The sequence below is a fragment of the Artemia franciscana genome, chromosome 3 (assembly GCF_032884065.1).
Source record: "Artemia franciscana chromosome 3, ASM3288406v1, whole genome shotgun sequence".
NCBI lineage: Eukaryota > Metazoa > Arthropoda > Branchiopoda > Anostraca > Artemiidae > Artemia > Artemia franciscana.
In genome coordinates this window covers 34,501,604-34,512,765 of record NC_088865.1, presented here as the reverse complement: position 1 = coordinate 34,512,765, position 11,162 = coordinate 34,501,604, and the positions used below count along the sequence as shown (strand labels likewise).

The 11,162-nt window shown below is 35.6% G+C and overlaps 1 protein-coding gene across 1 annotated transcript in view; it reads left to right on the top strand.

The window, feature by feature from the left end:
* Positions 1-1,082: 1,082 nt before the first annotated feature.
* LOC136025209 (transient-receptor-potential-like protein) overlaps positions 1,083-11,162 on the top strand; it is a 92,153-nt gene continuing 82,073 nt past the window's right edge. Inside the window, exon 1 of the mRNA XM_065701016.1 lies at positions 1,083-1,173. The gene's annotated coding sequence lies outside the window, so the exon portion shown is untranslated. The remainder of the gene's footprint in view (positions 1,174-11,162) is intronic.

Here is an 11,162-nt window from a genome sequence, read left to right as displayed (position 1 = left end):
CTAGAACATCTGATTTCCAGTTCAATGAGCCCCACTCGAAGTTTATGTGACCACCTTTACATAAAAACCTTATATGCTCTCGGGATATAAGTTACAACCCTTTCGCTGAGGCCTGTGAGGATTCGGTGTCATCCTCAAAGACATAAAAGGCTATCTCAAAATTTTAATTAGATATATTTTTGGAATTGATGGGTCCTTTCAATTCCCAATCGAATGAGCATTTTCCAAAGTTACTACGACAACAAATGGCCATCGCAAAATTTCTATCGTATGTATTTCTGGAAAATGCGAGGTGTGGGGGGGGGGGGTTATCAACCCTCTGATAACTCGGAATCTCAAAAAGGACATTAGATCTTCTGATTAGTAATCCAATGAGCCCCATTTTAAGTTTACACGACCACTCATTCTATGAAAACTTTATACGCCCCAGGGCATAACCTTCAGCTCTTGCCCTGAGGATAGTGGGGGTTGTCATCCTCAAAGACATATTTTCCGGACTTTAAAATTACGCTGAACAAAATTACTATATCAAATTTTGATTGGATTGTGTTTTGTAAAATAACAGGCATGAGAAAGGAGGCAAACAATCTTTGTTGTTTGCCTCTAATCACTTTCGAGCGTTAAAATGGGCACTAGCACTTTAAATTTCCAATCGAATGAGTCCTTTTTGAAGTTTCTACGACAGTTCCTTTGTTACAAAGTGCCCTGGTCTAAAAACAAATAAGTAACGCATCGTTCCCACATCCCTCTTTACTTAGGCAGCGCTGTTCTACTGCCTATGATCTACATCTGTAATCTTAATATGTGAGCCGTGGTGCAGAAAAATGGGACTGTGAACTTCCTGTGGTTATGTTACCAATAAACATACAACCTTTTTTTTCTAATAATTTCTATTAAACACATATATGACTGGTAATTTCACTTTAAGAGTTGAGAGCTTTAACTAGAGCGAAACCACAAAAACCTATGTTTTCTTTCTCTAGTTTTTATTTTCTTGAGCTGCGAGGCGGAAGCTCCTCACGTTGTCAGCTCCGCAGTACTTTAACTTGTTTGGTTTCTCCAAATCTAATTACTTGGTAATCATGATTCTTTAGGAAAGCAGAAAAACAAGTTAGTTTAGTTAGAGACCTTAATCTTCACTTTGGAAAGCTAAAGGCACACCGAGTACTTATGGTAAGTGGAACAATAAAAAAGAGACTCTTTAAGGAATGTTGATTGACTGGTGTAGAGATACGTGTACAAATACGGAAGGGAGAGAGAGGTAGATAATAAAAAACTGTGGCTTAAAAATGCAGATTTTTTTGTGAGTTTAACCCTTTCTGTTTCCTCATGGAGAAATCCCAACGATGGCCTTTTAAAAGTTTGATTATGAGTGAATCTATATGTACAACCTTACAAAATCAAAGCACATTTTCTGTGCAAAGAAATCATGAGTATTATTACGGTTTGGAGTTACTTGGTGATATAGAAAACGATGGTACGCATTGATAAAAAAAATACAAAACGAGATTTCTAGGGGCTTATAAAACACCACTGATCGGTAAAGCTTGTTCATTAAAATATGCAGATCTGCTAAAAAAAACCACACAACTTGTTTTTATTTTTGGCTACTGGGTCATAAGGTGTTTATTCTCAGAACTAATAATACCAGCATTACTCACGAAACAGTGAAAACTTGTCGATGGAAAAGGACAATATCGGAGGCAGCGCAGTAGCGCTGCCTAAGATAAGAGGTGGGTGCCTTCCATGTTTTGTCTATTTATTTTTTGGTTGTTTTTTCTGATCACTTCGTATAAAAGGAGCAGTTGTTAAACTAGGAAGGGGCTTATTCGATTGGAAATTGAAAGTTCTAGTGCTCTTTGAGATTGGCAAATTATTAGAGAGACACCAGCTGCCTTCAATTGCAGCTTTTACTTCCTCCCTTCCCGTAACTACCCAATGCATCCGATGCATTGCGGTGTGAAGTTCGCTTTCGTAATTTGAGAGTTTAGCCCTAAAGAAGAGTAGGACCATATTCAAATTTCTTTACCAAATTTCTTTTACCGAAGCATTTTCTTCTTATACAAGATTTTCCCAGAATCCTGCAAAGTAATTACTTCTGACCTGAAAAAGACAATTAACACCTCCCAAACCCAATTCAGGAGTACATGAATAAAGTTTTACTGAAATATGTTTGTCAGAATGCCAGAAAAAATTCTAGGAGCCTCATGTAGAATATACCGGAAAACGTGGCCTCTTCCTAGATCCGTCATGCAGCCCTATTGTAAGTTAGTCGTTAACTGCTCACAGTTAACGTTTAAGATTGACCTTTTATAACATGAAATAAATAAAAAAAACGCGCGGAAAAGCTAGAAGGAAAGACATTGATAAACTTCTAAACAGATTTGATGACCACCTTTTTGGAGGACAAAACATCTTGGACAAGTTTAGAGATCTTTCCGATCTTGTCCTCTAGTACAATGAAGGTAGGTAGTCCTATTTGGATTGTAAATCCTGTGTTCATTCAACGGATCGGCTCGATAACTGATTTGTGAGTTAAGTGTCCCCTACCTCAGTTGAGATGGCTGTACAGATGGCTATGATAAAATAAGCTTCTTGGAACTGACACCATCAATTTTGTCATCTACATAACGTCTCACCGGCACCCTAAACTCCTCAAAGCCTGAAAAACTATATTTCCGGTTTTCGAACACACGAAGTCAGAGCACGCAAGGAGTAACCGATAACGATAACATAGGAACTAAAAGATATTCCCGTCCATTCGATTATAAATATTCCCTTGAATATTTCGATAGTCGCAAATTGTCGGAGACAAACTTTTTCATCAAAGAGCCCCACAAATAGTCAGAGTTGAGATCGGAACGTACATTCCTTATCCTATCAAGTTTGAAACTTCGTTATTAAGTCAAAAGATTAAACCACCGTTCATAAGCTATTAAGTGCAGTTTTTTGGGGTCCCATGCCCAAGGAAAGGCATAGATCAAGGGGAACGTGAACACCGGCTATGTCAGATATAATAGCAGAATTAATTCGAAATTTTTCTTTTATCGTTTCAGCAACAAACGCTTCTACCACTCTACAGCTCTTTTAAATGTTTTAAACACTCAAGATGCGGGTCGAGAGCTATAATAGGGTTTATTGGGGGTAGCTACCGCGAAACCCTTTTAAGGACTCTCACATACTCTAACTATCTTCAACACAAGTCATAACCCCTCAAAAAATTGACATTGGCCTAGCTTCCCTCTAAAACATCTTGAACTCTCTGTTTTAGTTGACGAGATACCTGCACCTTAATCAATTTGGCGAAGTAATTCCACCTCTGAAAAATTAAAACTGTCAATGGCCACACTTTTCCCATATTACAATTTATGTATACACTATGCCCTCAAATTTTATTCAGTGAATTGTTCCATCAACAATCATCCTATGTGCACAAATAAAAATAATGAAGCTTTTAATGCATATTTTCAAGAAAATGTCCCATAACCCTTAAAAAAGGTCATTGACTAATTCATTATTTCTTCTAACAAAATACTTTTTTTCTTTTAGGGAAAGCATATATCTCCAATACAATGGAAATTAGTTAGTTATTTCTTTTAATCGAAATAAATAATATTTCGTTATCGAATCTAACCTCAAATATTGACTTATATGCATACACTATTATCTAATAAATAACTACACTCATTAATTTTTGTTTTACCTAAAACCCTGAAACAAAAGAAGCCAAAAAACGCTAAGACATGAAAAGAGAATCCATATATAAGTTCAAAAATGGCTCATTCGACTTCAAAAAGGACTCGTTTGATTAGAATTTGAAAGGGCTACTGCAATTTTTAATAGTTGGAAGCGATTGGAGGGTGACTAGTCCCCCTCCTCCATGCTCATTATTTCCCCAAACACATTCAATGAAAACCTTGAAAAAAGCCATTTTTTAAGGCGTAGTTGAAAGGCCCAAAACCTATATCTTTCAAGACAACAACACACACACCCCTCCCACTGCTCTCAGGGCAGGAGTTTTAAGTTATGCCCTGGGGTATATGAAGTTTTCATAGAATGAGTTGTGGCGTGAACTTTAGAAGAGGCCAATTTGATTAAAATTGTATAGTTTTATTTCCCTTTTAAAAGTGATGAAGGAAAATTAGCCCCACTGCCCTTACTAACATCCTCTTTTTCCCTAATGCATCTGATAAGAATTACAAGATCGCCATTTTGTTCACAGTAGTCCAAAGAAAATATAAGAATGGCCTCAGGGTAGACGCAGCCCCCCCATAGCTCAGAAGCAAGGGCTGTAAGTCATGCCCCGGGGTATATAAGGCTCTTATAATGAGTTGTTGCATAAATTTTGGTTTGGAGGGTGCTTATTTGAGTTTAAGTCGGAAGTTCTAGTTCACTTTTTAAGAGTCAAAAGTAAATAGAGGGCCACTATTCCCTCCCCTCCATTCATGCCTATCATTCCCCAAAACATATCTGATAATTATTTTCAAAGAGCTATTTTGTTCAGAATTCTTGAAAGATCCAGTAATTATGTCTTTGGGGATGTCAACCTCCCGAGAGTCCTCGGGGCAATTCGTTCATTGTTTACAGATACTACATAATATTGAGCAAAATAGGTATTTTGAGCTTTACTTTCCAGAAAGACAAAGGGCATTTAGATGAGTCTTTCAGAAAATGTTGAGTAAAGTATTGAACTAAATCAAAACACATTACGTGAATACGGATTGTTATAAGGTAAGTAACTCAGGAATGACTGAGTGTATTATTTTGGAACTTTCAGGAAATCGTAAGGGAGATCAGCAAAAAAGCAGTATTTGCATGCCACTACAACTGAAACCCCCACTACTACTACCATTACTCCTGCCATAATACTTTGTTTAAAAAAGTGGGAGGGGGGGGGTTAAAACAATCATATGACTCTATGAGCATGTACATTGTCAAAAGATTGTATCTCGAGAATTTATTTGGGTTTTAAGTTGGAACTTAAAACAGAATATTGTTCTATATCCTGTTCTTTTGCGGTGGATGCTGGCCAACAGTTCACAGGTCAACAAGATTCATAGAGGCCTCCAATTGACCAAAAAGCATATATGAAGACGTTTATTGACACCATCGTCAGTAAACAATCTGAGGCAAAGACGAAAATTGAAAAATAAATCTTTAAACTCATTTTAAATTCAGCCTTCGTTAAGATATGCGAGAGTTTGCACAATAGGAGATGTTTTGACGTTGTAATCGACCAAAAAGAATGTGCCCGAAAAATGGCAGATTTAAATTTCCCATCGTTCATGATCATAGACTCCAATATAGTCCATTTACATAGAAACAAAAGAAACGTAGTAATAAATAAAAACATTGCCGCTGGTAGCGCGATTTTAGAGATTTCAAAGAAATTCATGTGTGTAAGCTCCAATGGCCAGGGGAGGGAAAAGTTTAAACGTATTATGCAGACACTTACTCATTCCTGTTAAAAGCTAAAACAGATAATAGGTTGGACGTTTTGAAAATGGTAAGCACATTAGCTCTCGAATAGACTGCACCAATTGGGAGGAGGCAATTTATCCAGAGCTAGTGTAGCACCATGCCTGAAACAAATTATTATTTCTAAAATCCTTGATATCCAAAGGTATGCTTGGAGGTCTAAAGGTGCACCCACTGCAAACACACAGTGAGGACATCAAAAAAGTCTGCAAGGGCGTGCCTACAAACTATGTAAACAAAAATTTCGATATGAATGTTTTTAGGAACTGCGTAGAAAATAGCGAATGTCATGGCCATTCGCTCTTTAAAATATAAGAACTTCACGGTTCGAGTCGAGAAAAATGCCAAATTGGCAAAGTCTATCAGACAAAGTCTATGTATGCACGGACGGTGTTAAGGTACTATCATCGGGGCATTATCTTACTTCAAATTGAGACGTATGTGTAGATTACAGAAGGTGTCTCGGTCTGGAGAAAGTTTAACAGTTGGTGAGAGGAGGGTCCGTTTTTTCTATCTCTACAGTTTCTCTCAATCTCTATTCCTGACAGCCTCCAGCTCAGCAGCGTATTTTATAAGTAGTGGTTTTTACATGTTTTTGTTTATTCATATTTATTCATTTATTTTTGCGCAGAGTGGAATCGATGATTTAAAAGGTGCTTTATATTATACTATTGTTTTTTCCTTACAATGCCTCCCTTCCGGTCCACCGGTTCCCTCCGGTGCCGTACCTTCCGGTCCAACCCGGTCATCCAACCACCTGGAATGTATAAGTGTTTTATGTTGTTGATTATTGCTCCTGTAAATATGTTAAAGTGCTTATTTAATTTGTTTATAATGTCCATGTAACTATGTCTATGTAAGTGTGGTTTACATAAATTTATAGTGCATTTATTTTGTGTATTAAAGTCTGTATTACTCTATTATTTCTTGAGTATCAACAGATTCAGGTTAGGTTTGGGTAGTTATATTTTTATAGCGAGAGGAATAAGTATCAATTTAAGACTCGATTCAGATCATTTCTTAGCCGACATTCAATGTCTGGCAAAACAACACTTTTAACATAAATAAAACGAATTCGTTTTAAAACGTTTTTAGAAAATCCGTTTTTGTTATTGATGTAATGTTTTGCAAGAGTCGTATGATAAAATGAAGACTTGCATCGGATATAAAATTCATACAGGGACTTGAAATTTTTAATATTATTGAACTGAACCATTGGTTGATTGTTGGTGATTTAGCTGAATCCATTGAAGAATGGTCTCAGGAGTGGCTATGCTTACTCATGGATACAACTCTGATTTTGATTCTTGGATTGCTGATGAAGACGTTCAAAATGTTCAATGATTTTTATGTGACATTCAAGTCCAATGTCTCCGATCCACTCTACAATGCTTTGAATAAAACAAGCGATTTTTGGACAAAACTCTCCCCCGCCATCAAATTCGTGATAAGGTGTGAAGTTTCTCTTGTTGATTGCATTCTTAAGAATGCACATGATATCCTGGGAAAGGATCGTACGTATGATATACAAGAAGACCACATGATTGGGCACTCCTTAGTGAAAAATGACTGGAATCAATGAACTCAGGTGAACATTAATTCAGTGCATTACCACACAAAGAATATGGCAGAAATACTGGTTTGTGTCGTGCTATCAATAGACAAATTTATACTCGTAAGAGTGGTGCATTCTACTTTAACTATTCAATGGAAAAGGGCAAGGTTTACATTGGTTCCCCCATCGATAATGAGAAGGTTATTCTCAAGGATAATATAAGAGATATTTTTGGTTTTAAACAAAATATGAAGAATGGTCGAACTGCTGGAAGCACTAACGGGGTTATTTTAGCCGACTATCTCCCCGGCTTCTCATCTGACTATTGTAATTTTTTTTGCTTCATTCGTTGAAATATTAAAAGTTTGCAATAGCAGTGTCCCCCACCTACTTGTTCTTGAACAAAGAACCACTCACGAACACATTGACCACTATATTATAAAGTACCTTCAATATATTCTACTCATTACTTCTTATTTGGAGCTCTATCAGTTAACAATGAGAAGTGAATTGGGAAATCTTCTAGCAATAACAAAAGGTTTCGCTGTGATTACATGTCATTTTCAACCCGTACAAATGGTATAGCTAATTAAAAAAAAAACTTTTTTTCTCCTGATGTTGATTGCGATGTTGCTACTCTTGAACCACGACAATTGGGTCATAGAACTAGATATTAAAGGCATCTTTCGTCAATGTCCGGTTTCAGTCTCGGCAATTGGTTTGCTAAGTCTCTTCGCTCTGCACAACAGTTGTTTCTGCCGTGGATTTTCCATATTATATACCACACCATTGGGGCTCTGGGAAGGATTTTAAAGAAAGTGTTTCGCAAACTTTTTCCACAAAATAAGTTTTTCAAAGAGAAGTTAAGAGCTCCATTCAGCTAAAAATGGGCAGAAATGAATTTAAATAATCTTCCAAGCGTAAAACTACCACAAACCACAATCAGTAAATAAATGATACCAAAAACGAACAGAAATTGCAATAATCTACCGAGCGAAACACAAAACGATCAAAAAGTAACATGAGTAGTGAGGACAATTCCCAAGCCTTCTAAGACCAGAACATAATTGGAGCTTTACTAAAACAAATACCATAGATTTTCATATGCACATACTGATATTTATTCGTTAAAGTTATGATAGTTTCTTTTTATTTTCCAAAGTAAAAAAAGTGAAAACATTCAAAAAATACTCTGTTTTCAGTAAAGTGCAAATTTTAATCTGATCTTGAGAAGGCATGGGGGTCTTCAGCCCCCCTCCTGTAAATTTTTGCTCTTTTTGAGTTTGAATCGGTTATTTATTTGAATTTCTGTTCGATATGCGTTTTATTTCTTTATTGATTGTGATTTGTGGTAGTTTTATGCCCTGAAGATTATTTGAATCTATTTCTCCTCATTTTTGTCTTAATTGAGATCCTTAGTTTTCTTTGAAAAACTTATTTTATGGAAAAGTATTTTCGATATATATATATATATATATATATATATATATATATATATATATATATATATATATATATATATATATATATATATATATATATATATGTGTGTGTGTGTGTGTTCTTAACTACGTAAAACTTGCGAAGATCCAACATTCTTCGCTGTCCCATTGTCTGTGCATATAAATAGATTGTCAGGTTTACCGACTCTTGAACATGCAACACATAATTGTCCATGGGAAAACAATCCGTATTTAGATCTATACCGCATTTTTCTAATGATTGCCCTTGGGCTTTGTTGATGGTAATTGCTAATCAAATATTCCCTGTGTCCCCGTCGTCATTTATATAAACCCCATGTGCCCTTCCGGCGTCCCCGTTGTAGTTATGTACCTGTGTCCCGGTCGTCATTTATATTCCCTGTGTCCCGGTCGTCATTTGTGTCCCGGTGTCTCGGTGTGTAATTTCTCTTTGAGTGTCCCGGTCGTCATTTATATTCCCTGTGTCCCGCTTGTCATTTGTGTCCCGGTGTCCCGGTCTGTAATTTCTCTTTGAGTGTCCTGGTCGTCATTTATATTCCTTGTGTCCCGGTGTCCCAGTGTCCCGGTCTGTAACGTACGACAATAGATCAATTGTGTTGTAACTTTGTTCACGATCCCATTCTACACATGTAGAAATAGAAGCAGTGCGATTAGGTGAAGACATTCCCAAATGCTTGAGAAGATTGTTTGCAATAGATAAGCACAAATCTTCAATCATAACTAAAGTGCAGTTATAAATTTCTGTTGTTAAGTCCAAGATCATATTTGACCTTTCTGGCCGTATTCGGTGGAGTATATTCTCGGCCATTTGCGATTTGTATTTCTCCCATAACTCGGTAGGAGATGAAGGAAAGCAACTTTTGCCGGAAGACACGGGCCGTAATGTCATGTCTATGAACCGGCGATTGTCCAGGATGTAAAAGCTGTTGTATCTAATCCCAAGATGGATTATATATAAATGTAATAAACGACGAATCATTAATCTATGGGCATAATATTTCATTGCGCTGCATTTCTTATCCATTTCTTTGTTAGTGGCTGGATTTATCAATTTAATATTAAAGTGATAGCCGTCGGCTCCATCCCAAAAAATGATAGGATATTATAGGGAATCGTAGCATCAATGAGTTTAATAAGAACTTCTCTTTGAAACGCCTTCTTATATACTTATAATGACGTTATATACAAAGCCTTTGACGTCATATACAAATCACCCACCCTAACGATTGCCACTTCGTTGATAGTTGCGTATCAGTAGGCATCAATTCGATTGCTGTTTTGAACACAAGCACTAAATTATTATTTATGTGGAAAAGATATTGCAACTGGGAAACGATAGTCCTTTCAGCGTCGTTTTTTTCATCATCGGTATCACTTTCAAGTTGTTTGGTTTGTTTTACCTTGACTTGTCTTTCGTCAGTATGAAATACATATCGCCGAACCTTTTTTTTTATAACTAAAATCTGGTAGGCATTGATGACCTTATCCAAGTCAAAATCCCAAACCCAATCATCATCGCTATCATTTTCAGTTTTGATACGTTTTGACTCTCGCTGTTCAGGTTGTTTCAGGCTGCTCTTGTGATTCCTCGGCACGCTTTCTTTTGGTGATTTCTCTTTGAGACGCAAGCCTGTTTTCACGCTGTTGTTGATTCCTCGGCGCGCTGTCTTTTCATACTTTCTCTATTAGCCGTAAGCCTGTTTTCACGCTGTTGTTGTGATTCCTCGGCACGCTTTCTTTTCTTACTTTCTCTATTAGCCGCAAGCCAAAAGGCTTGCGGCTAATATATATATATATATATATATATATATATATATATATATATATATATATATATATATATATATATATATATATATATATATATATATATATATATATATATATATATATACTAGCTGTTGGGGTGGTGCTTCGCGCCACCCCAACACCTAGTTGGTGGGGGTGCTTCGCGCCCCCCCGTGCACGTAAATCGTTACGCGCCATATTAGTTACGTGCCATTGTAGTTGTGTCCCTATGTCCCACCTGTGAATATATATATATATATATATATATATATATATATATATATATATATATATATATATATATATATATATATATATATATATATATATATATATATATATATATATATTGTAGTTGTGTCCCTATGTCCCACCTGTGAATATAGATATATATATATATATATATATATATATATATATATATATATATATATATATATATATATATATATATATATATATATACATATCTATATATATATATATATATATATATATATATATATAATATATATATATATATATATATATATATATATATATATATATAAATATATATATATATATATATATATATATATATATATATATATATATATATATATATATATATATATATATATATATATATATATATATGTTTTTAACTACGTAAAACTTGCGAATATACAACATTCTTTGCTGTCCCATTGTCTGTGCATATAAATAGATTGTCAGGTTTACCGACTCTTGAACATGCAACATATAATGGTCCATGGGAAAACAATCCGTATTCAGATCTATACCACATGATTCTAATGATTGCCCTTGAGCTTTGTTGATGGTGATTGCTAATCGATGGTTCCCTGTGTCGCCGTCGT